Genomic DNA, 25,608 nt, shown 5'->3' with positions numbered 1-25,608 from the left:
AAAAGAGAAACTGTCTTGAGAAATTAGGTCTAACATAAGGTTATAAGTTTAATAGTTTGGTTTGTGAAGGACTTGTCATTAGGATGAATCAATAATTCAAAGGCTTTTATCTTTTCTTTTAATTAAAAACCCAAACTTTTCTATCTTATAAACCTTTAGTCTAATCATTATCTAAAGTTAATTGAATTCATAACTCCCTGTCAGAACGATACTCTTTTCATACTACTTCGGTAAGACCGTGCACTTGCGGTTTTATCCCATCATGTTTTTGGCGCCGCTGCCGACGAGTTATTGTAATTTGATTAACTTTTTAATAGTTTTTAGTCTAATATATATATATATATAAAATATTTTATTTCCTTTTCTTATCTTTTTATTTTTTTTATTTTATATATATATATATATATATCTCCCTTTCTCCTTATTTTTTTTTTTTATTTCTTACCTTTAACCGTTCTTATCTCAGGCATGGCTCAAAACTACTATCCTTGGACTCCTTCCCCTGTTTTGCTTCCTTGTTATGGAATATTTGGTCATGTTGGTCAACTAGGTAGTGTTGTTAGAAGTCGTGAGCAAGTAAACTATGCTCAATATAATCAAGGGTTTAGGAACGATCAATTTTTACAAACCCCTCAAAATCTTTTTGGACAACAAACAACACCACCTGGTTTTGAAAATAACCAGGGAGTCCCTCAAAGATCCAACTTGGAACTTTTTCTAGAAAATCTTGTATTAGATAACTCTAGGCATAACAAAGAATTTGAAATCCAAGCTAGAAATTTGAAGGACTCTCTCGATAGGCTTTCCTCAAAAGTAGATTCTCTTTGTACTCACAATAAAATGCTAGAAATTCAAATCCCTCATGTAGGCCATCAAGTAGCCTCTCACTCCCAAACCTCCGGAATCCTTCCGAGCCAACCTAAGGCTAACCCAAAGGTTCAACCGAATGATGTTATACTTAGGGATGGTAAACAATTAGAGGACCCGTTGTGGAAACCAAGACTAATGAAGTTGTGATAGAGAGTGAAAAGCATAAAATATCACCACCTTATGGGCCAAAAATTCCTTTCCCACAAGAGTTTGATGAGTCCAAGCTAGATGAGCAGTTTAGAAAACTTATTGCAAACATTCAAGAAAAATTTCCATCTAAACTTAAGGATCAAGAGAGTTTCTCCAAACCATATGTCATAGGATCCGAAATTATAGAAAGAGCCATGTGTGATTTGGGGGAAAATGTCAATTTGATGCCATTATCCCTTTGTGAAAGATTGGGTATAGGATAGGAAAACCTTTCTTAATGTCAAGCTAATGAGTATAAAGGAGCGCTTCGTGGGAGGCAACCCACGCATTTAACTGCTTTATTTTGTTTATTTTTTGTTGTTTTAGGTTATTTTGTAGGTAATTGTCGAAGAACGATTCAAGACAATGAAAAATTTTGAAGCCCCGGAGCCCATAACCTTGGCACGACCCGTGCTCACATTGGCACGACCTTGCCAAGCCTTGCCAAGCCAAACTCCAGGAACTTGGCACGGCCCGTGACAACAGCTGGCACGGCCGTGCCCAACCCCAGTTGAGCATAACCACATTTTCTTTTTCCACTTCATCTTCCCTCATTCTCTAACACAAACATCTCTCCTCCTTCAAACTTCTTTCTAAAACCTAGATAACCACCAACCTTCACACCTTCATATCTCCATCAAAACCCCACCAATTTGCAAAAATTTCTTCACCCAAAATCAACCAAATTCGTAGCCTTCCCTAACCTAACCCAAAACCCACAAATTCATCACCAATTTCCACCACCCAACTCATAAACACTCACCCCATCACTAAACCAACCCTTTCCACTAGCACATTCGCTAAACCCAACCACACTAAATCCAACCAAGGTCAAGGCTATGGCTTCCAAGAGAGGTGGTAAAGAAGTTGCAAGCTCGTCAAGAGGACCTCCCCCAAAGAAGCAAGTTACAACAAAGAATCTTGGAATACAATTCAAGGACAACAAGCAAAGGGATAGGTATAAAATTCTCATCTCTAAACCTATACATGCTTGTAGATATCCTGATTCTTTTAGCTTGAATGTAGTAGGCATTCACAATAATGTGTTTAACTTTCTAGGAAGCTAGCAGCATTCACAACCTTGTGCTTAGGTACCTTCAAAGGATTATGGCTTGCACAATTTGGGGTAGGATTGAATTGGGGAACACTAGAACTGATGAACTTTTCATGTTGTGGGCTATGCTTAACAACCACCCCGTTAACACTTGCTTTTCCTTGCTTGATTACCTTTCCCATCTCGGTAATAGGTCTAATGGTAGGGGAGAGATAGTGGTAGGTGGTATCATCACATACATAGTTAGGCAATTGGGAGTGGGTGAAGACCAAGGGATTAACAAGATTGAGGGAAACAATAGGCTTAACATAGAGGCCCTTATCTCTATGAACTTCATAAAAACTCGACCACCCATGGCCTATACACTTAAACTCAATGTGCCTGTTTTGATTATACTTCCTAACCCATCTCGGACTAACACCGAGGTGGAAGAAAATTTGTTGTATGTTGGTGATGGTTCGCAGGTACATGAAGAGCACATTATTGGAGAAGAGGAAGGTGTACACTTGCACCAAGAAGAGGAGCACCATGACCATGAAACCGGAGGAAACAATGATAATGAAAGATGTACATGGATGCAAACCGAGGTTGAAAGGATAAGCACTAAGTAACAAAGGCAAGGTGTTGAATTATGAGGGCTCGGAAATGATGTCCTAAGAGGCAACCGCATATCCAAAGAGAATAACCAAATGCTTCGGAACATGATGCAACACTTCCACCTCCAAGGTCCCCTCTATGGACCTCAATGAAAAATGTGAGCTTTCCTCTTCCTCTCTTCTCTCATTTCTTCTCTCATTCTTCTCCTTATTCTTATTCTTCTTCTTCTTCTTCTTCTTCTCCTTCTTCTCTTTTCTTTTATTTTTCTTGTTTAGAATCATTGAGGACAATGCTTCTCCTAAGTGTGGGGGGAGCCTAATAAAGGGTCTTGATTCGTAGTGTTTCCAAACTCCCTTGAACTTTATTCTTCTGTTTTGTTTTATTGTAAAAGGCATGAATAAGCAGCTTATTTTTATTGTTTTATTAAGACATAAATTTTTTGTTGTCTCTTCAATGGTCGTTTCTTGTACACGAAAGTGATTTCTTGTGTTGTAAGTGTTCTTGTTATACCCACATCAAGTTTTATTGTGAAAATTCTCCAAAGAGAAAAGCACCTAGTTGCAATCCTTGAGTAAGTGTATGAATAGGTATTTTAAGGAACACGTTCTAACTTTAATGGTAACTTGGACCCTTAAAAATCTTCAGAGTAAAAGTAGTATAGGTTTGTGTGGGAATAATTCTAATGTGCTATAATGTGTAAACCAAAATGGGGCAGAAGAATATCACCAACATGTGGAGGAAAGGACACCCCCTCACTGACTTCCTAAATGTGGTGATGACTTCTCAAACAAATTATGCTTGAATAAAACCCTCTAAAAAAGAGGAACTTCCTAAGTGAAGATGAATAAGTTGTAGCACTACTTAGGGTGATCATGGAAACTTGGAGGAAAGGATCCCTCACGGACTTCCAATGTGAAATGATAGCCCCTAGGCATCTACAAGCCCCCAAGTATCTAAATTGTCAAATCTATCTAAGCTAACTCCCATCTCTCTTATATGAAATGAAGAAAGGATTTTTCTCGGTCACTTTAGTGTTAAGGTTAGAACCTCTTCCTCATAATATCTATCTTATACAGGAGCAAGAAAAGGGTTGGACTACACACACACACTCACTTAAGACTTGTTGTTGGGTTGAATAAAGTTCACAAGGAATACTTGAAGTTGTGATTAGTGTACATTGAAATGAAACCTCGAATGAGACATAAGCTTCTATTTGAATTGTCATATATTAATCTTTTTGTTACTGCCATGTCTATGTCTTTTGCTTGAGGACAAGAAAAGATTCAAGTGTGGGGGAGTTTGATGAGTCATTTATAATCTATTTTAATATGTTATTTAGTTTAGTTTTAATTAGATTTAAGTTTATTTTATATTAATATTATTTCCTTTTTTGAACTATTTTACTACAATTGCATATTGTTATATTTCAGGAACGAATATTTGATGGATTGAGTCTTGGAGCAAAAGAAAGGAGTTTTGGAACTGATTTGGTATGAAGATTGAGAGACAAAAATATATCTCCCTCAACTCAGAAACTTGGCACGGCCCGTGCTAGGCTTGGCACGGCCGTGCCACACTCCAGAACTACTTTTGCTGCTTTTGCTTAGATTTTAAGCTACTCTGTTTTAGTTTACTTGTGGAACATTCTAGTGATTTCTTAGATTTTAAGTCTGATGTAAACTATAAATAGAGTAGCTAGCCATCACAAACATTCATCTTTTCTTGGAATGCAATATGTGACAATTGTCTTTCTAATAAAAGTTCATTTTACTTTCTTGTTAGAGGAGCCAAAATCTAATAGTAATCAAGTCAGCGAAATAGGCTTGGTTGCTAGAGGAACAAAAGAGAAACTGTCTTGAGAAATTAGGTCTAACATAAGGTTATAAGTATAATAGTTTGGTTTGTGAATGACTTGTCATTAGGATGAACCAATAATTCCAAGGCTTTTATTTTTTCTTTTATTTTCTTTTAATTAAAAACCCAAACTTTTCTATCTTATAAACCTTTAGTCTAATCATCATCTAAAGTTAATTGAATTCATAACTCCCTGTCGGAACGATACTCTTTTCATACTACTTCGGTAAGATCGTGCACTTGCGGTTTTATCCCATCACACGCCATTGCGAGTAAATAGCTCGCTATAGCGAGTTACCTAGTGAGGAAAATATGATTTTGTGAATTAACGTTTGGGGTCAAGTTTTAGATGGTTTTGAGTGCCTAACATGTTTAGAAATGATGAGGCAAGTTTTTAGATCAAATTTGGGCATAGAGAAGTTAAAAATGGGATTTTTGAGCGAGCCATCAGTTTTAACTCGCCATGGCGAGTACCTTGTTCACCATAACGCGTAGCCTTTTTCTAAACTCGCCATAGCGAGTAGAGTGGCTCGCTTCGCGAGTACTCAGTGGCAGTCAGCCTTACTTAGATTTCTTGCGATCTTTGTCGCACGTGATGTTATAAGTTGGTCTTTGGGATAAGAATGGAAGTTGTTTACAAAGGTATAGCCTTTCAGAGAGTCTGAATTTAAATGATTAATGTTGTTGGTTATTTTGAATTACATATATTATGTGGAAAGTGTATGATATAGAAAATAATGTTGTTATATCATCCAAGTTGTTATTATAATGTTGCTATGTTGCAAGTTGTTTAATGGTGTTGTCTCTGCTAGTGTTGAATTATTAATATCATTAAGTTGCAAGTGTCGGTCTAAGTTGCAAAGTTGTAAGTTGTTGTTCCAAGATATTGGAGTCATATAAGTTGTTGAAGTTGTCTAAGTCGTAAGTTGCTGAGTCCATGCATACTCATTTAAGTTGAGGGCTTAATGCCCTGTGAGTCTATTTGCTCTACTACGTTGAGGGCTTGATGTCGTGTGAGCCTATTTGCTCTTTAAGTTGAGGGCTTAATGCCCTGTGAGTATATTTAAGCTCTATATGTTGAGGGCTTGATGCCCTGGTTGGTACCACATGCATGATTAAGAAATTGTAGTTGCATTGTCGAGTTGAAGTCGTTGATGTCGCATTGTCGTTGTCGTTAAGCTATCATTTTTCAATGAGCTGTTAATGAAGTACTATATGAAGAATTATTATTATTAATTGATGATGTCTATGTGGTTAAATGCATTTGATGAATTATATGCTTATTATTATTGAATGTGAAATCTCACCCCTTCTGTTTGAATGTCGCCTCTACGTGGGTAACGTGCAGATTAATCAAGGATAGCTGTTGAAGTGAGTGACACTCTCACGTGTCGTCTTAGGGTCACTCTGATACATAACGGGATGGGAATCTTGACCTGTTTTCCATGTGTTACGTAATTGTTATGGTTTATGTTGAAGATTTTCCTAGACTGGATTTTAATAAGTTGTTTAAGTTGAGGCCGTTGTGCCATTACGATGTTTAATTTAAATGTTTTCCGCTGCTTTTTTCTTTTTATAAAAATCATAATTATGTGGAACAAAAATTCATGATTAATTTGTCCGTCTTTTAAAAGCAGCAAAATTTTATCGTATAGGTTTTATAAAGAAATTTGATCAATGAATATATGCTTACTCAACGAAATTTGCATGTTTTGTTCGAAAAATCAAAATAAATTGAGATGTCTTCAAAATTTTATGAAACATTTCAAATCATTTCACTCTAGTTTTATAGAGCACTACGGAAAGAATCATCTAAAAAATTGATTTCTAGGTTGTGGTTTCCATTGTTTTGATTTTTTATTGTTGACAATTTAAAAATTCATAATTCATTTTTTCATTGTCGGAAAATTCTTATTTTATGTTGGAGAGACCTTATTTTAACATCCTAAGCATGACTGCAAAACATCATTAATAAATTCAACCTCAAGTTTTCAATTCATGTTAGAAAAAAAATTGTGAGAAATTTTTTTGAGAAGATTTTTTGTGACAAGATTCTCTACCAGGTCATCACACCTCATGTGTGATTGGGTTGTTGGAGAACCTAAATAGGAAAAATCTTAAATTATAACGGTAAAATTTGTGCTTTTATTTTAGAGATTATTTGATTTCACGTATGTTAGAGACTTCAACAATTAACCCTTTTTTAAATTTTCCTTTAGTAAATGTGCAACTTAAACTTTTTATCTTCGTCTTATCACCCCCAATTTTTTCGTTCAAGCTTAACCACTTTGCAGAGACGAAAAATATTCTATTATTATGATTAATAGGGGTATTATTATTTTAATTAGTGGTTCATGAAACTTGTGATTCCCTTGACATCTGCCTTCTAATTTTGCAAATACCAATTCCATCTCACAAAAATTGTCCGGAAGTCTTCAAACGAATAAATATGTATGAAAAATATATCGGAGATTAGTCACTTTAGTCCATGAATGTGATAAATTGCAAAATAGTCCGTGAATGTAGTCTCTGTTAGTCAATTTAGTCCTTGAATGTAGACACTGTTAGTCAATTTAGTCCCTGAATGTAGACTCCGTCGGTCACTTTAGTCCCTGAAATTGACCAACAAAGTCTACATTCAGGGACTATTTTGCAATTTCTCTGCATTCAGGGACTAAAATGACTACTCATTTCTCATTCACGGACTAAAGTGACTCATTCCGCATCAGAGCTAGACTGTACAAGCTTTATGCCCTGGGTAGGTTTTTTTTTTTTTTTTTTGTCATTATACAAAAAAAAAAACATAAGCTTCAAAAATATGTATGAAAAAATCGGGATGTTTAATAACCACGCCATTCCCTCTGATCTAGATAGGTTATGCTACTGAATTTTCCATAAAACTTTTTTTCAAATGCTAAATGCAACTGAGTTAACTTGTAAACTTCAACAAAACTATTCACAGCACCTTCATATCCTACGTAATCATGGATCATGGTTTAGTTTTATGAATCCAGATTCCTTGTTGTAAGAGAAGCACACAATTAAATGCACTAAAACAATATCGGCTATTGATTTGAGATCAGGCGGTTTATATTACACATTTACAAAATGAATTTTAAATAATCTCTAGAATGGATTTAGATCGGACAGTCGAGATCAGTTCCTATGCAACACAAATCATGGAAGGAGCCTGTTTCCTTGTTTTGGCATGCAGAAAATAGAATTCAAAACTAACAGAAGTTGATAAAAACATCGAATTACCGGTTAACCATTTACTTGAAGAAAATAAAGCAGTTGATTAGTACAGTTTGTTAGTTTTTCTTCAGCACATTGCAATGAAAAATCAAATAGAAAAGGTGATCAATTAGAGAGAATGAACCAATTTTGATAAATATTTCCACAAGAACTTGTAGTAAAGAAAAAGTTGAAATGATATTGTAATAATCATGAGTATTATTCTAACTATAAGATTCTCTTATAAACTAAAAAAAATCAACTTTTGCACATAATTTTTTTTCCTTCAGAAACTTATCTTAATAAACTGAACACAAGAGAAGTTATCTTGACTCTGTTCTGAAGTTATCTTAAAAATCATGAGTATTTTTTTTCCTTCTGAAACAACTCAATAGTACAAAAATATCTTGTTAACCCTTTTCTGTATCTTGACTCTGTTTCGACAAACAACTTAATTAAACGTTGATAGCATGAACATTTATCATATAACTATAAGTTGATAGGACCTGGGATGAGAAAGTTAACTCACATTTAACACATAAGTTGTCTAGGCCAATAGTATCGAGAGTTTATGTTTAGAGAAATTTAGAGGGACAAAATGAGAGGAAAGAAGTTGGAAATGAATTGTGTCAGTGGATTTTGCTAAAAGGAGGTTGGATAGAGACAGAAAGGTATCAACTGGGATCATTCTATTTGTTAGAGGCAGAGAGGAGCTTAGCACTTGGACAATAGGATAGAATGCCATTCTATTGTTGTTTGCTTTCATTGTAAATCTATTTTCTTCTAATTGTTGGTTCTGTAATCCAGGATCACATCATAAGTGCTTAGGTATAAGTTATTTATGTAACAAAAGATAAAATAAATCAACATGGTTTATATATAAGCTATAAGCTGTTTCCACAAGTTATCTTACGCAGCTTATGAACATGTCACGAGCTATCTTCATAAGCTCTTCAAAACAATCTCAAAAGTACTTAAGTCATTAGATAAGCTCAAATAAGTCCGATTCAAACAGACCCCTAGAAGAGAAACTCAAATGAATAGAAGGGTAGAAGACACAAAATTAAATGTTCTAAAAATATCAACCAGAAAATAAGAAAAATAACAAACTTTATTAACCTGAAACTGAAGTTACTACATGAAGAGGGTGCTTATTTTATTTATGAAGCACCTAAACTATTCTTAACTTATATCCTTCTGATGTAGGACTTCCACAACATACCAAAAAATCAACTATAAACAAAAACTAAGAAGTAACATTATTATTTATTATATGAAATATAACAAATCAAAACTCGAATGCATTTTATTAAGACTTTCAGCCTTGCTATGGTCTATTGCGCATTTGCGTAAATTCTTGGACTAGTTGTTCTACATCAACAAGCGAAGGGCATAGGACCAAAGAGAAGCCAGAAAAAGAACTCCGTCTTAGCTCAAACGAAATGGATGTATTTGTCAAAATGCACACATTGCATCGAAGCTTCTTCCTCCAATAACGACTATATTACACGTTTTTAACCCTACCCTTTGGGAGTAATAGATACCTTTTAATTGCAAGTATAAGGACCCAAGTAGTGGCTGAGATCTTTTCCTTGATCATCAAGAGCAATGCTGAGCTCAAAACCGTTTTCAATATCTGAGCATGCAATCCTTTAAAATAGCCCAATAAGCCCTCCTGTTTCATATTCCGATGACAACACTGGACACAGTTTTCGGTGATTTTATCAGTTTTTTGGAAGATTCTTCATCCGTGTCTTCAGCTTGAATTATGACTTTGCACCTATACGAAGATAAAAAAGAAAAAGATATCAGTAGTGCAGTAGAAACTAACTTCGCAGATCAAAACAAGTTGGAAGGAATAATTATATACCTGATAGCAGGATATGTTAGACAGGTAGCAATACTCTTTGAAACTGCACCTAAAATAAAGGCCATAAACGCAGACAGCGATGCTGGAGATACTCCTTTCTCAGCTATGGTTTGATTGTTTGTCAGTACTCGGTTTTTCAGCTGATCAAACACTGTATACTGTAGCACATAGATATTTCAAAGATAAGCTATATTGGTCTTGAAAAAAGCCTTTTAAGTAAAATGCAACTTAAAAGAAATAACAAATGACCGTTCCAGTTGAGACAAACTAGCTTGAGCTACCTGAATTGCAGGGTTAGAGGTGAGCATCAAGGAAATGCTAAGGCCATCAAATGCATCACTCCATGTGCCTTCTGTAAGGGTTCTCAGTAGCCCTTTAGCCTTTCCAAAGGGACTTGTCTGCATCCTTGAAGAGGCTGTATCCAGGGGCTACACAGTCATCAATAAGATACTCTTGTATTAAAATTACATAATTTCATTAAATTACATTCTCTTTCATACACAAGATAACAAAGACCAAATCTAAAATAATATGTTCGTAGATAATAACAGATAATTGCAACCATGATTTATTATATCTACTTGTGAAACATCATGTATGGTTATTGGTGCGAAATATTCACCTCCGTTGGGGAACCTGACTGGCCACCTTTATAGTGGCATTTCCCCTCCCAACAACGTTTTTTCCATCCACAAGGTTCGGACCCGAGACCTTGCTTAAGTGATCCGAGATCAATTCCACTCAGACAAACGTAATGTTGGAAGAGGTTCAACATTCCAACAGTGAAACACCAACAAAATAAGCATACCATAAAGCATAACCATAAGATTTAGATCACAATTTTGAGCTATCCAGAACAACAATGCCAATTTATAACGATTATTAGGTATGGTCAAAACATCGTAGAAGATATATTTTAAATGCACGCGTAAAACTAAAACTACAAATCTCTTTTATAAACAAAAAAAAAAAGGTAATGCTACCTCACCTGAGTTGTGATGGCGGTGACAGCCCCAGCAGCAGCAGCAATTAACAAATTTGCTCTTGTTCCAATGGATTTATATCCACTTTTTTCTAGATACAGTCTTTTAAAGTAACTATAACCATAAAAGTAGACAAATTGTGAAAAGAAGGATTGAAGATTTTTTGTTCCAAGTCCCTGGTAAAGGGAAAGAATCTGACGGTTAGATATTGCCTCCCATAACACATCAGAGAGATTCCTGCAAAGGTAAAACAAGTACAATGTAATTAAGTACATAAACCAAAGAGCTTGGTGATGTCTATCGAGGATATTGGAAAATAGTAGTTCAAATTCTGCTATGCTACAATGCTATAGCGTCACTATTTGACAGCACTTTGTACTAAACAGCGTATTGCAGAACAATAATGTTCAAGATTCCTTATGCTATAGCGCCGCTATTTGACAACACAGCAAGAGATGAATTGTGGTGGCTAATTTTGTTGAAGTAAGATCAATCAACCTAAGCCAATCAAATTCTGACAACTACAGAACCTTATTTTCTATGCAATTTGGCAGAACCACACGGGGAACATGCTTATCATTTGTAAAATTTGAATGCATCACACTTCATTCCCATTTTTAACTTAATCAAACCAACATTAAAATTTAACAAATCATCAAAAGAAAAATCAATAATTAAGAAACCTAAGCCATTCAATTGTTCCTCATAAGATATAATTTTCCTCAATTTGGTTCCTCTGCTTCCAGTTTCCTCAATTGAATGGTTAAATGTATTGATTATATCCAACTTGACGTGTTGGCACATTCCACAAGCTTTTATCCAACTTATTTTTAAGTATAAATTAAAAAAAACTTCACTCGAACCATGGACCTCTAGTTCCCCAAATCTTTCCAACAAATCTAATGCTAGTGATCATGTGACATTGTAAAAGGTTTCTTTCTTTTATTTAAGAGTTAAGAAATGCAATTCAACTTTCATTGAATGATTTGATTGAAAAAACTAGAAGTAGTATAATATAAACCAAAGCTAACAGCATTCCACCTTTCAATGTCCACACCAATACACTATTACACTTCTAGGATTAGCCATGACTCTTAGTCCAATAGATGTCGGTGTCGAACACCTGTGCGACACTCATACAACACGTGCTTGACAAATCAGACAAACGTCCCCAAAAAAAACTTTTCGAACACAACAAAGCATATATTTCAAAGTAATATATTAGTATTTTAAAAAAAAAACTTGGTATCTGGTCGAAGGACAAACAAACCAGTACGGAGGACCAATCCCACCGTCCATTATTGGGGGGTCTATTTAAAGCCAGAGCAAAACTATGTATGGAATAGCCCACGCAAATTGACAATACAGCTCAAACTACATACTCCTTGGATAATTGACATAAAAAACAGAGAAACTTATGCTACAAAGCAAATATTTGAAACTTGTAAAGCATGACAATTATGCAAAATTAAGAACTACAATACAGTTACTCAATTCAATGAAACAAGAGTCCTTTCCCACCACGACAAAGAACAAAATAGCACAATTCAAACAACACATTTTTTTCCATCAAGAACAAAAAAACACAATTTTTACACCAACAAAATCAAAATGATAAAAAACCCACCAATCAAAACAACTTAACAATCGATAATAACAAGGAAACCACCCAAAAAACAAAAAAACGATCAAACACAAAATCAAGAACAAAAACATGATCTTTACAACAAAGGGTAACAGGATCAAAAGCAAGAAATCATAAAATGAATAATCAAAGGGTTGTTAAACATACTTGTACTTTCTGTTACCCTTAGAACGTGCCTCAGCTTGATACTTAGTCTTGCAGGTATCAAGAGGGTAGAGAATTGTTGTGCTAAGCAATGATCCTATGGCTCCAGAAGTGGCTTCTGCCAAGGATTCCAGATCCACGTTCATCTTCCTCTTCCTCTTCCTCTTCTGTTTCTTCTTGTTCTTCTCTTTATGAATGACACGAGTGTCAAGGTGGTGGGTGTTGTATTAAATTAAATTATCAATTTATACAACGACTATAGTTTTTTTTTTATTTGTTTATTTTTATAAGACTATATTATTTTTTCTTTTCTAAATTATATTTTTTTCTCTTTGTTAGTTTTTTTAAGTATAATTTTGGATCTTTTAAAAAAAAAATATCATTGTGGTTCTTAATTTTTTTTTATTGCATGAGAAAAAGAAAAAGAAAAGAAAAATGAAGAAAAAAAACGAAAAATAAACTAAATCCTTGAAAATAACACGTCTAAGACATTGCCTAATAAAAAAGAGGTTCATTGAAAGTAGCAAAATGATATAAACTCTTAGCTTCCAATCTTAGTAAGAATATCGGCATAAGAATATGATGAATCGAAATAAATCAAAGCGATGTCACACAAAATCAATAAGCAGGAAAAAAAAGATTTTTTTTAATAATTTAGATAACTTGTTTTTTTCTTTTTGATATTTTAGATAATTTATTAAGAAGAAAAGTTATGTCATAGTATAGTGATATATAAGAATGCTAATTTTTGTCTAGTCATTGTTTCCTTTTTTTTTTTTTTTTATCCAATCACATTACCGGTTCTTAAATCGAACATGGTACAATTTGAGTTGTATTATCCAATCATTTATTTTTCAGAAAAACAAATGTACCCTATATATAATAATATGTAATAAAATATAAATGATCAACTCCTTATAACATATTGGGATATAAGGATGATATGAGTCCTGTGAACTTAACTCAGTAAAGACATTACATAATTTATGTAGGGGTTGGAGTTCGAACACTGAACACCCCACTTCTCCACATTTAATTGTGTGAGTTTCGACCACCAGACAATCAGATAAAAAAAAAGGATGACATGATGGTTGAGATGAGGAGTTACAAAGCGGATTGATAACGAGTATCGATTAACCAACATAAAATAAGATCGAATGAATAAAAATTTATTGAAAAATAAGTCAGGTCATTAAATTCCTTCAAAAAAAAAGTCAGCTCATTAAATAAATTTTAGTGATTGATAAGAACCAAATTGCTTATAAGGACAAATATTTAGGTTATAAACTCCCACAATCAACTAGTTGCTCTCAAATACAAACAAATACTAACAACGTTGTAGTATTAAGTTTGGGTTTGGAAATTGAAAGGAAAAGAAGAATATGGTTTGTAAGATTGCAAATTTTGACCAAGCATTAAAACATAAGAAGGGTCGTGGTCACCAGTCACCGATCATGGAACGGCTCCACGTAACTTTGTTTCTTGTTGGAAACAACAACTAGATGCCACAATGGATCCCATTGTGACCAAAAACGTGAATTGCGTGCTAACAGCTGAATCAAGAGGCTTGCTATTCTCCTATCTGTTTTTCTCATTTCTACCTTAGGTGCTGAAAAATACATTTACGTGAATTTGTTTGATAGAAACGAACAAAAATAGATGGGAAAAGAACAATTATCCTAAATTAAATGTCGTTGTCCCCGTGAGCATAGCTCAGTTGGCAGGGACAGTGCATTATTATATGCAGGGGTCGGGGTTCAAACCCCAAACACCCCACTTATTCACTTTAAAAGTGAATTTCTAGCCACTTGACAAAAAAAAAAAAAATGTCGTTGGCCGGCCCGGTTAGGGTTCGAATATAGAGTTGTTTTTTTACTTTTCAAACTTCGGAATTGGATTTTTTTTTCCTTAAAATTGTCTTCTTATCTCTTCTTCTTCAATTACTGGTCATTGGATCAATCTAACACTACACATATTAAAAGACAAAACAAAGATTAAAAATCTAAAATATCAAAGTAACGCGGGATATTGCAACTCAACAAGAAGCTTCTCTCTTCCCTTCTAGGTCTCCATTCTCAACCTAAGAAAATTGTGGCTGCCACCCATCTAGTTCTATGTTTTCTCACATAATATGCACTCTCATCAGTCATCACTACAATAGCTGCGGCGACAACTAGGTGGAGGAGTTTTGTTTCATCCTTCTTAACATGTATTCTCTCGTCACCATTAAATTTCCTCACTGCTGGTGAAATCCCTCATCGTCGGTGTCAGTTTCGTTGAGATCACATGCTAAGGCTGAGTTCAGGTTTGGAAAAAATAAGTTATTTCATATTTACGGATTTTGAACAACCAAACATATATAATTTGTCTTTTAATATGAATACCGTTAGATTAATCCAATGACTAAGGATTGAAGAAGGAAACAATTTTGAAGGAGAGGATCCGGCTCCTCAAAAGTGCCCATGTTATTTTGGATTGAAAAATGCTATATCTCGCGGGACATTATTTCCCGAGAGTGTCCCGGATGATTTGTTGCCTTTTTGTTCTTTTTTTCACAAATATTTCCTGTTGTATTTTTTTTTTGAAGAAGAAGATTTCTTTTTATTTTTGGTAGATAGACGAAATGACAAAGTCATTGTAAACTCATACACACAAGTGGAGGTACCAGGGTTCGAACCCCGATCATGGCATCCGGCCTAACAATTTTGACATTTTCCCAGTTGAGCTAGAATTTCTAGATGAACAAGAAGATTTCTTGTTGTATTATTAAAAGAGGGTTCCGTGAATTGTGGCCAATTGAGATGGAACTACCCATTACACTACTAACTTCCTTGTATTGTGGAAAAGCATGAGTTTTGATTGGCTAAACTGCTTTCGGGATAGATTTGGGAAATTAGAATTTACTGGATATCATTGTTTTGAAAACCGGATCGGAGATCAAACTGGTGAAACCTTCGGTTCATGGTTCGATTGGTTCAACCGGTTCAATCGGTTAAACCAGACAATAAATAAATTATGTGATGAATAAATATAGAGTAAAATCTTAAATAAACAACTTCTGAAATTGTTATTAATTTTTAGAATATTACTTTTTTCACCCTACTGCCTTCTCGCGCGTCCTGCAAAATTTCCAAAAATACCCCCGATCTGGATTATATAATCCGGACCAGATTATTAGTGATTTTGGAAAATTAAATTCGGACAAGATGTTATGTGCTTTTTTTTGTCTTTCTTTGATGTCAAAGGTCTCTGTTGACCGTTATATGAACCCCACACAAGCTGCAATGCTATTGCAGGGTTCATATGAACGGTCAACAATGACCATGACACCACCGACACCTCTAAAAAAACTAAACATTTGAAGAAAAAGGAAGAAAAGAGGTGAAGTGAAGAATGAAGGTATTTGTTGAAGATGGAAGCCTATTTATAGGCTAAAACAAGTCCTAGGTCATTAATACAGTCAATGAAAACGTGTTAGTGGTTGTAACCGTCCAAACCCACATTAATGGCTCTGGATCTTTCTGGATTTTACATTCCGGAATGTCCTTAGCCCTACAGAAAGTGTCAACTTTTCCCTCGTTCACCATTATCGCATTAATCCGAAAAACATATTCCGAAAAACAAATGTGTTTACCAGATTTTATATTCCGAAATGTATCAGTCATGACCGGTGGTCTGCAACACACGTTTTTGTCGGTGGTCGGGTCAAAAAATGTGTTTTACCACGTTTTTTGACTGCATTTATGGTCTCCCAACCGTTTTTGACCCACCCTCCCTATACATAGCCTTCCAAACCCCACCATTTCTCACACCATCCTCTCCCACCCTCTCCTCCTCTTCTTCCTTCTACAACCATGGTTTTCCATTGTTAGCCTTTCATAGATAAGGGCCTCGTGGAAAACTTTCAGGGTTTATATGAACGGTCAATGAGGATGGAACCGCGCTGCAACGAAGTGCGGTTCTTCTAAGGGTCATGTGGGTCAGTGTAGTTCTTAACTTGGCCTGTTTGGGTGTAAGTTTGAGCACCCCCCACCCCCCCCCTCAGGGGCATTGTTTTCTTCTTCCCGCCCTCCTCTTCCCTCCTCCTCCGATTTTCCTCCAATAGGCAAACTAATAGTATGTCCTATCACATACCGGTGGTTAGGCTCTTAGGAGATTTTAATTAGGCTCTTAGGAGATTATAAATGGGTTTAGGATCTTATGTAATAAGCTTAAAAAGCTTGAAAATTATTGTAATGTATTGTTCATATATTAATAAAATGAGTTGTTTTTATGTTTGTGTCTTTTTAATTCTGTCTTTTACCTTATTCACATTTTATCTTATGAATTGCAAAGTTTAAAATTGTAAAAGTTCTCGAAAAACACTATTCCGAATTGTTAAATCCGGAAACATCTGCAAAAAAACATTTCCCGCAAAAAATTAGAATTTTAAAATTAGAATTTCCCGCAAAAAACATTTCCCGCAAAAAATTAGAATTTTTCAACAATGGATGGATTAAATATGAATTTTTAATGCACCAATAACTCAAGAAACCAAAACATTGACCTAGAAATTGAATTTTGATCTGGTTTTTTGTAGACAGCTCTAAAAAAATATATATAGAGGGTCTGTAAAATTTTGTAGAATTCTGAGTAAGTTTCAATTTATTTTGATTTTTTGACCGAAACGCGTAAAATCATAATAAAAAGCAGCAAAGCTAGCGGCAGTTAACTGCCGGCGCATATGTCAGAGGCAGTTAACTACCGCTGGGGATAATTTGGTCATTTACTTGTGTGGGTAAAAAAAAAAAAACAATTTTCTTCTACCAAAACAAATAGCTTGCACTTAGCCGCCGTCAACATTAGTCTTTCCTTCTTACTTCTTACTGTTCCTTTCTTTTTCCTTGTTCTTACTCATCTTCTTTCTTCTTCGTGTACTCAGATCTGAAGTGAAAGGGAGTTGAAGAAAACTGAGAAAGAAAGAAAAACTCGCTTGAACGTCATTTTTCCAGGCCGACCGTTTTTATGAAACCGGTACTGGTTCAGCGGCTACCCCGGTTCCGTCCGATTCTTTCCGGTTCTAACAGTTTCTAGTCCGGTTTTTAGGACTAACAGCTTTAGACATCAGACCAAACCGGATTGGACCCCGGTTACCGGATGAACCAGTTGAACCGGCAAGTCCGATCCGATTTTAAAAACATTGCTGGATATAACAATTCTCTTTTGGATTATATGTTTGAAAGGTGTAAAAATATTCAAAACCCCTTCATTTAACAAATTTTAAAATCTTAAATAGACTTCGTAAGAAGTTCAAAAAATGGGAAAAGCATATTTTTTGATTATGTAAATAGATCGAATTGGTTTGATTTTTTTTTTTTTTTTTGACAAAATTAAACGATGTTTATTCATTTCAAATTGATAGATACAATACAAATTCAAAGTCGTTATTAAAAACAAAAAGGATGAACCTGCAAACGAATTCACATCATTCATGGTAATGTTAATAGCATAAAAGAGAGTATCTATGCCTACAAATATGATTGTATTCAAATCTTCAGAATACTCATATTTCTAGATTTGCAACGTGGACGTCGTCAAAGTTATAGATTAAATATGCACTTCTTCAAAACTAATCTTTCAATATGAATTGAATCAACACTGTATTAAGACATGAAATCAAAAACAACGCACAAATACAGAAAATCAAATTAAATAAAGTCGTGCAAACACTTTGAAATCATAAAAATAAATGAAATAATAATGAAAAAAAAGAAGCGAAAATCACTTAACAGAGAGCACACCGTTGGTCTCAACTATTTGCCTCAAAGCAACCTAGGTTTGCAAATTTTAATATTTATCAAAGTAAGAAGAAGAATATGATCAACAACGGTGTCAACCGGAAATTAACCATAATTTGCCATAGCAGAAATCCAGAGGAGGAATCCATCGAAGTCGAAAATTGGTTGAAGGCTACATGGAAGTTTCTGGAGCATGGAATCAGTGAAATCTTGAACAATCAAAATGAGCACGCCATCCAATTTGAAAGACTTTACAGGTTCTCTTTTGTAATTATCTATTTGGTCTTTCTTTAAAAGAAAATTTATTGTTACTCCTTCTCCTTGATATTCAAATATTATGCATATAGCTTGTAACACCGTGAAGCCTAATATATTCAAATAATATATGAAACTATAGTTGCTACGTAGTCGTATAGGTAGACACACTTAATCGAAGTGCGTAAACAAATGATTGTGTTCATTGTCTTGCGATTTATTATTTCTTTAATCTTCTGTTACTAGTTGCCGTTCTAAAAATAAATATGAGATTTGATATAGAAAATAGATGCGTAAATAATACGGAATAAATTATGACATTTTATGCTAAAAAAATATAAATTTCCTTTGCAACACCACACTATGCATTGTAACACCTACAATGCCTACAATTACAATACTTCCGCGCGCATCCACGAATTAAAACCGTGGAATATATGTTATTAATCGATAGTATTTCCAATAATTTGTGTTTTGTTTCTCTTCTCTGATCAGTCTAACACATGATATGGTGATTTTAAAAGAAGGTGAGAAGTTGTATATGGGATTGGTTGCCATCATGACATCACATGTGAAAGAAATATCAAAATCCATTGAAGAAGCAACACAAGGAGACTTCTTTTTGGAAGAACTGAATAGGAAATGGAATGATTACAAAGATGCAATACTAAATGTTCGAAAAGTACTATTGTATATGGATAGGGTTTATGTTATACATAACAATAAGACTAGAATTCATGATCTTGGAATGAACTTGTGGAGAGATAATGTTGTTAACTCCACCCAGATAGTTCAATCTCAACTGAAGAAGACTCTCGTTAAATTAGTTCATCGAGAATGCATCGGTGAAGTTATTAATAGAGACTTGACAGACAACATACTTATGATGCTAAAAGATTTAGGTGATTCAGTTTATGAGACATTATTTGAGATTCCTTTCATCGAAGTTTCGGCTGAGTTTTATAGAGGTGAGTTCCAAAAGTTAAGTGAATATTGTGATTGTGGCGATTATCTACGGAAAGCTGAGAATCATTTGATTAAAGGATTGATTAGAGTGAACCACTACTTGGATTCCATAAGTCAAAAGAAGATTTATAATGCAATGTACAAGGAGATTATTGAAAACCACATGCTTAGATTAATCCGGATAGAAAATTCTTGGTTAGTAACTCTCTTTCTTAATAATAGATATGAAGATTTGAGAAACTTGTACCAGATTTTCTCTACATATCCTAATGGACTCTTTACAATACAGAAAGTAGCGAATCTCTGTTAGAAACACAGGTGAAAAGTTTGTAAAAGATCCAAAAAGGTTAAAGGATCCTATGATTTTTGTTCAAGAACTTTTGGACATGAAAGATAAATATGATAGTATATTAAACTTGGCATTTAATCATGATGAAGAATTCCATGGAGTGCTGGACTCATCATTTGAGTACATTATTAACTTGAATCACAATTTGCCAGAGTTTCTTTCGTCGTTCTTGGATGTCAAATTAAGGAAAGGTTTCGAAGGAAATAGTGAGGAAATTATTCTTGACAAGGTGATGATGTTTATCAAATTGTTGCATGATAAAGATTTGTTCCATAAGTACTATAAAAAGCACCTTCCAAAGAGGCTTTTGTTTGGGAAAACAATATCTGAAGATATAGAGAGAAGTCTCGCTGTTAAACTCAAAAGAGTATGTGGTTACAAATTTGCACTATTAGAGATAATGGTTATGGATATAAAAACCTCAAAAGAAATGTTACAAGGCTTTTATAGAAGCCACGCTAAGCTAGGCGATGATCCAAAACTAATTTTTCAGGTTCTGACCACAGGTTCGTGGCCATTATTGAGAACTACAGATTCATCATGCAACCTTCCAGTTGAAGTTTCAGCACTTCATGAGAAGTACAAGTCCTATTATCTAGGAATCAATGCCGGTAAGAAGCTATCATTGCAACCAAACATGGGAAATGCAGAGATAATAGCAACATTTGGAAATGGTCGTAAGCACGAGTTACATGTCTCTACTTATCAAATGTGTGTCCTGATGTTGTTTAATGATATTGATCAACTAAGCTACAAGGACATTGAGACTGCAACCAAAATTAATTCTTTGGATTTGATAAAGTGCTTGTATTCGATGGTTTTCGTGAATGGAAAAAATATAATCAAGAAAGTGCCAATGAATGGAAACATTAGTGAGGGTGATGTATTCTTTATCAATGACATGTTCAAAAGCAAGTTCTATAAAATTAAGCTAGAGACCGTGGCTACGCAAAGGGAATCTGAACACGAGAAATTACAAACTCGAAAGAATGTAGAAGAGGACAGAAGGCCTAAAATTGAAGCAGCAATAGTGAGGATTATGAAATTCAAGAAGCAGCTTGATCATAAGAATATTATAGCAGAGGTGACAAAGGAGTTAAAGTCATTGTTCCTTCTTAATCCAACAGAGATAAAGAAAAGGATTGAATCTCTTATTGAAAGAGATTACTTGGAGAGGGACAATATTCACAATAATTTGAATAGGTATCTTGCATGAAGAAATTATATAAGGTATGACTCTTCTTTAGTAGGGAGTAATGTGAAAGGTTCAAAGAAGTCTAATTCAAAATTATCTTTAACTAGTTTTTCTTTGTTTGGGATTTCTTTCTCTCTAGACCAAATAGATTGATTTGTTCTTGCTTTATTGGTTTTCAGTGCACGAGGTTTCCTTGTTTGTGGATATTTTATGTTTTGTTGGTTTTGCCATGAGAAATATTTCTAATGCATTCATCACACAAAGACGGAAAATCAAAATAAACAAAGTCGTATTAGACGACGAAATCACAAAACGAACGAAAGAAAGCTGGAAATATGTGAAAAATCACTTATTTAAATACTTGATCCATCCTAAATTATAAGTCGTTTTGATACATTATATAATTAATTTTGTATGTGAAAGAGAGATATTATAAGTCCTAAATGGTATGGGAAAATAAATTAATGAATTGAAAGATGATATAATAATTAGGTAAATGTTTAATAGGAAAAATAATATTGATTGTCCATTGATATTGTAAGACGATTTATAATTTGATATAAAAAAATTCAAAGCGATTTATAATTTACGACGGAGGACTATTCAATAATTGAATGGTTTTCTACTATTTAAAGACTTGTATGTTAAATTTCAAATTTCTTCTAGTAACTGCATAATTGATTTTTTTTTTGTTGACAAAAAAACGATATTTATTCATTAAAATTGATAGAGTATACAATACAAATAGAAAATTGCTAAAAATAAAAATGATGAATATGTGAACAAACTCACAACATCCAAAATAATAGCAACAAACGGAAGAGTCATATGCTTAAGAATATAATTATATTCAAAATGGAAGAAATTACATACCTCACAAAGACGGGAAATTAAAATAAATAAAGTCGTACTAGACGACGAAATCACAAAACCAACGAAAGAAAGCTGTAAATATGTGAAAAATCACTTATTTAACTAAAAGAGAAAGAAAAACAATTCAAATGGGTAATTTTGGATCACATTCCGCTACTATTACCTCCATAAGTTCCTCACCGGACATATCAAATAGAATAGAAGCAAATTCCTAACAATACAAGGCCAGGAAGGTATAATACTAAAAGTGCAACATAATAAACTACACATTATAATATCCTCTCCAAAATCATGATGTCTTAACCACTAATTCCAGTTGCTTGGAGCTGCAAACTGTTTTCAATACCTGGAGCTGCAAAGTGCCTTCAATACCTTCAAAAATTGAACTCTTACTCATAATTGCAATGACCATATCTGGTTCGCACAAATCGTGCCACGATGCTCATCGATCATTGCATGATCCTTCACTTCTCCTATGTGTCCACCATCTTCAATGCAAAATCGCACCACGTTAATCTAGATCTGTGTCTCGATTGTCTTCAGATTTCAAATCATCATTTTGGCGCTCCTCGGAATCATGGTGCGAAAGCTCTAATGTGTGTCGTGAAATTTTGCAAAAAGCTCTAAATCGACGATCTTAACTCATTGACATCCCAACTTGGAACCAGAGTAATAAATTAGACATCTACGACTTGGCAAACTAAATTTCGAGTTTTAACTAGGAGAAGTATCCACATTTATTGTTCCACATTCCTCGAATAGGTTTCCTAAAAATAAAAGGTTGTGGAAATTAGATGGTTGCCTCCTCCTCAAGGTTGTCTTGGCCTCAATCCAGACGGTGCTGTCTCGATGAAAGAAATAGAGACTAATACATGGAGAGGATCTTGACTTCTTTTAAAGGTATTTGTTTGGCTTGACGGCTTGGCATTACCTGCTTGGAGGTGCAGGTGGATTCCTCCAACCTTGTTAAGGGTGTTTTGAATGATAAGGTGGGAAAGGTCATATGTTGGAATATTTTGAGGAAGATCAAAGATCTTTTGAAGCTAGCTTGGAAATTCTATTTTTTCATGTCTATACCAGGAGGCTAACAAATGTGCTGATGTGCTTGCCAATATGGATGCATAAAAAAATGTGTTGTTGAACTTGCCAATAAGTTTGAAACTATATTTATATTTTTTTCAATTTTTTTTTTTTAATTTGTGTTCAAAAAACTTTTAATTTCTAAAATTTGTGTCCAAAAAAACTTTTGACATACATATTTTATTTAAAAAACGAACTTTTCTAAAAAAAGTTATAACCAATGGGCTCTAAGAAAATTCTTATAAGTTTCTTTTCACGTATATTGTAGGTATATCATAACAAATCTTGATTTTGTTATAAATATCAACCCCTAATTAACAAACTAAATGTAGATATTGTAAGTACATTTTGATAAATCATGAGTTTGTTACACTAAGAACTTTAATTTTCTTACTTTACATTTTATTTACTTTAAAGGAACATCCTTGATTTTCTCACTTTATCACCATAGAGGATCAATCATTGCCCCATTTTTTTTATAGTATGTTTCTTATCACATTTTTTATTTTATCAGTATTCTTTTCCACACTCATATTCATACCAACAAAGTCAAGAAATGTGGACACTTTGAAGGATCTGGAAATACAAAGGGTTATTTTTATTCAATATTTTCCAATTTTATTCTCTATTTAGAGTGAACTTTGTTGTAATCAAGACTATTTCAATATAAATTTGTTGCTAATTTGTGACTTCGCTTTCGTAAATATGATCTTGATGTAGTTGCAATCAAGCATAACAGAAGATGATGAAGCTAGGAGGAGCATTATAGATCCATCGATTCGTAACGCGTGCTTGGATCAATCATTGAAGACAATGATGGAAACTTGTGTGAGATGTTTAGTTGAAGAGTGATTTTGGTGAAATCATGGTGACACCGAGATTTTATTAAACTGCAAGTATAGTTTTATCAACATCATAATGAAAACCATGATTATACCAAAATCACTCATTAATTCTAACATACACTAAACTTAATTATAAAAGCATTAGAAAGAGTGATGCTAGTTTTTCAAACATGCACATAGATGTTTTCAATTTAATTGTGTTGATATAGGCTTTACTATATGCCTAAGAGATTAATGTTAAGAGAATGTGAGTTTTGTAGATCACAATATCAAAATAGTATGTAAGCCTTTGTTGTAACATTTTTTCCCAAGAACAGTTGAGCTTCTAATGAAAAAAAATTGTTGTCAATAAATGCACCATGCTTTGTTAAGGTAGTGAAACCATGTGCTTTTCTAAAATCATGTTGCCTATTTTTTGGGGGCTTGAGCATCAATGTTTCAATGGTTTATGAAAAATAATAGACATCTTATGCTTTTCTTTGTTGAAAAAAATAAAAATAATTGAGGCTTATGATAGTAGACCTTCACCAAGATTAAAGGCATTATGATTGGCATCTAATATAATTGAGGACTATAATAGTCTTAATCAATATTGGTCATGATTGTGAGGAAGAGTTTTTCCACCCATAAGGTCATACACGATTCAAGGGATTAGTTTATGTAGTTACACACATATGATATCTGGTTCGCACAAAAAAAAGATTGTTCATGATTAAATATAGACTTAAATATATTTTTATCCCTATAAAACTTAAATATATTTATTACATCACCCACAAATTAAATCTAAATTAAACCTAAAAGACCTATGTAAATTAAGTTAGTCGGGCTTGACATGTATATCAGCTATGTGAATTTTTTTTCTCACCATCACACTTCTCAAAGTACCCTGATTTGTCTGAATTTTAGAATTTGGACGTGTAAAAAGGGGTTGTTTTTAGAACCTTTTTTTACACGTTTGGATTCTAAATTTGAACAAACGAGAGATCTCTTAGAAGTGTGGGCCCGTGGAAAGTGGGAAAAGAAATTCACATTTTCCATAATCTAAACTTTTATGTTCCCAATATTTTTTTTATTATCAAAAGTAGTTGGTAAAAACAATCTCTTTGCAGTTGTTTTTTTAAAATAAAAAAAGAATTTAACATTATAATGAGTTCTTAAAAGTTTTTTTTTAAAAGATAATAGAATAATAAATATGGTCAAAAACCCTTAAATATGACATGAGTTTTTAAAAGAATATTTTTTTTGAAAGATAAAAGATTAATGAATATGTGCAAAAGCCCTTAAATATGACTAAAGTGATTATATATACATCATAAGCAAGATATATAAATGAGTGCATCATAAGGCAATCAGCTGGCAATATTCATTCTGGTATAGTGAAACTGTTGGCATGTATATAGTTTTGTTTTAAGAATCTTCTCATGGTTTTTTGTAAAAGTTATAAGCGTTTTTTTCCTTCTCCTAAAAGCTAAGCTTTTAAGAATCACTTCATGCTTTTATAACAGCCATGTATGCACTACGCATGAGTACTCTTAACCCCTTCACGTTTCCTACATGATCCAAAGAATGTATCGTAAAGTTGTATTAGAGTTTCACATTGCGTATGTAAATGAACAATTGGATGTGTATATTTACTTAGATGCCCTCATTTTATGACTAACTTTTAGAAGTGAGATTCAAGTCTATTTCATATACTATACAAATCCGATTGAAGATTAACAAGAAGTTAGACTCACAACCCACACTAAGCGTGAATGAGTGTATTAAAGTTATATTGAAGTTCACGTTATCAAGAATCATATAGCTTTGGATGTATATGTAATTA

The 25,608-nt window shown here is 33.8% G+C and overlaps 2 pseudogenes; one reads left to right on the top strand and one right to left on the bottom strand.

The window, feature by feature from the left end:
* Positions 1–8,891: 8,891 nt before the first annotated feature.
* LOC25499852 (peroxisomal adenine nucleotide carrier 1-like) lies at positions 8,892–12,671 on the bottom strand (annotated as a pseudogene).
* A 5,509-nt stretch (positions 12,672–18,180) lies between these two features.
* On the top strand, positions 18,181–21,046 carry LOC25498112 (cullin-3A-like; annotated as a pseudogene).
* Positions 21,047–25,608: the final 4,562 nt, after the last annotated feature.

The sequence above is a fragment of the Medicago truncatula genome, chromosome 7, assembly GCF_003473485.1.
Source record: "Medicago truncatula cultivar Jemalong A17 chromosome 7, MtrunA17r5.0-ANR, whole genome shotgun sequence".
In the NCBI taxonomy this organism is placed as follows: domain Eukaryota; kingdom Viridiplantae; phylum Streptophyta; class Magnoliopsida; order Fabales; family Fabaceae; genus Medicago; species Medicago truncatula.
The sequence above is the reverse complement of the archived record's forward strand: the minus strand, read 5'-3'. Positions and strand labels throughout refer to the sequence as shown.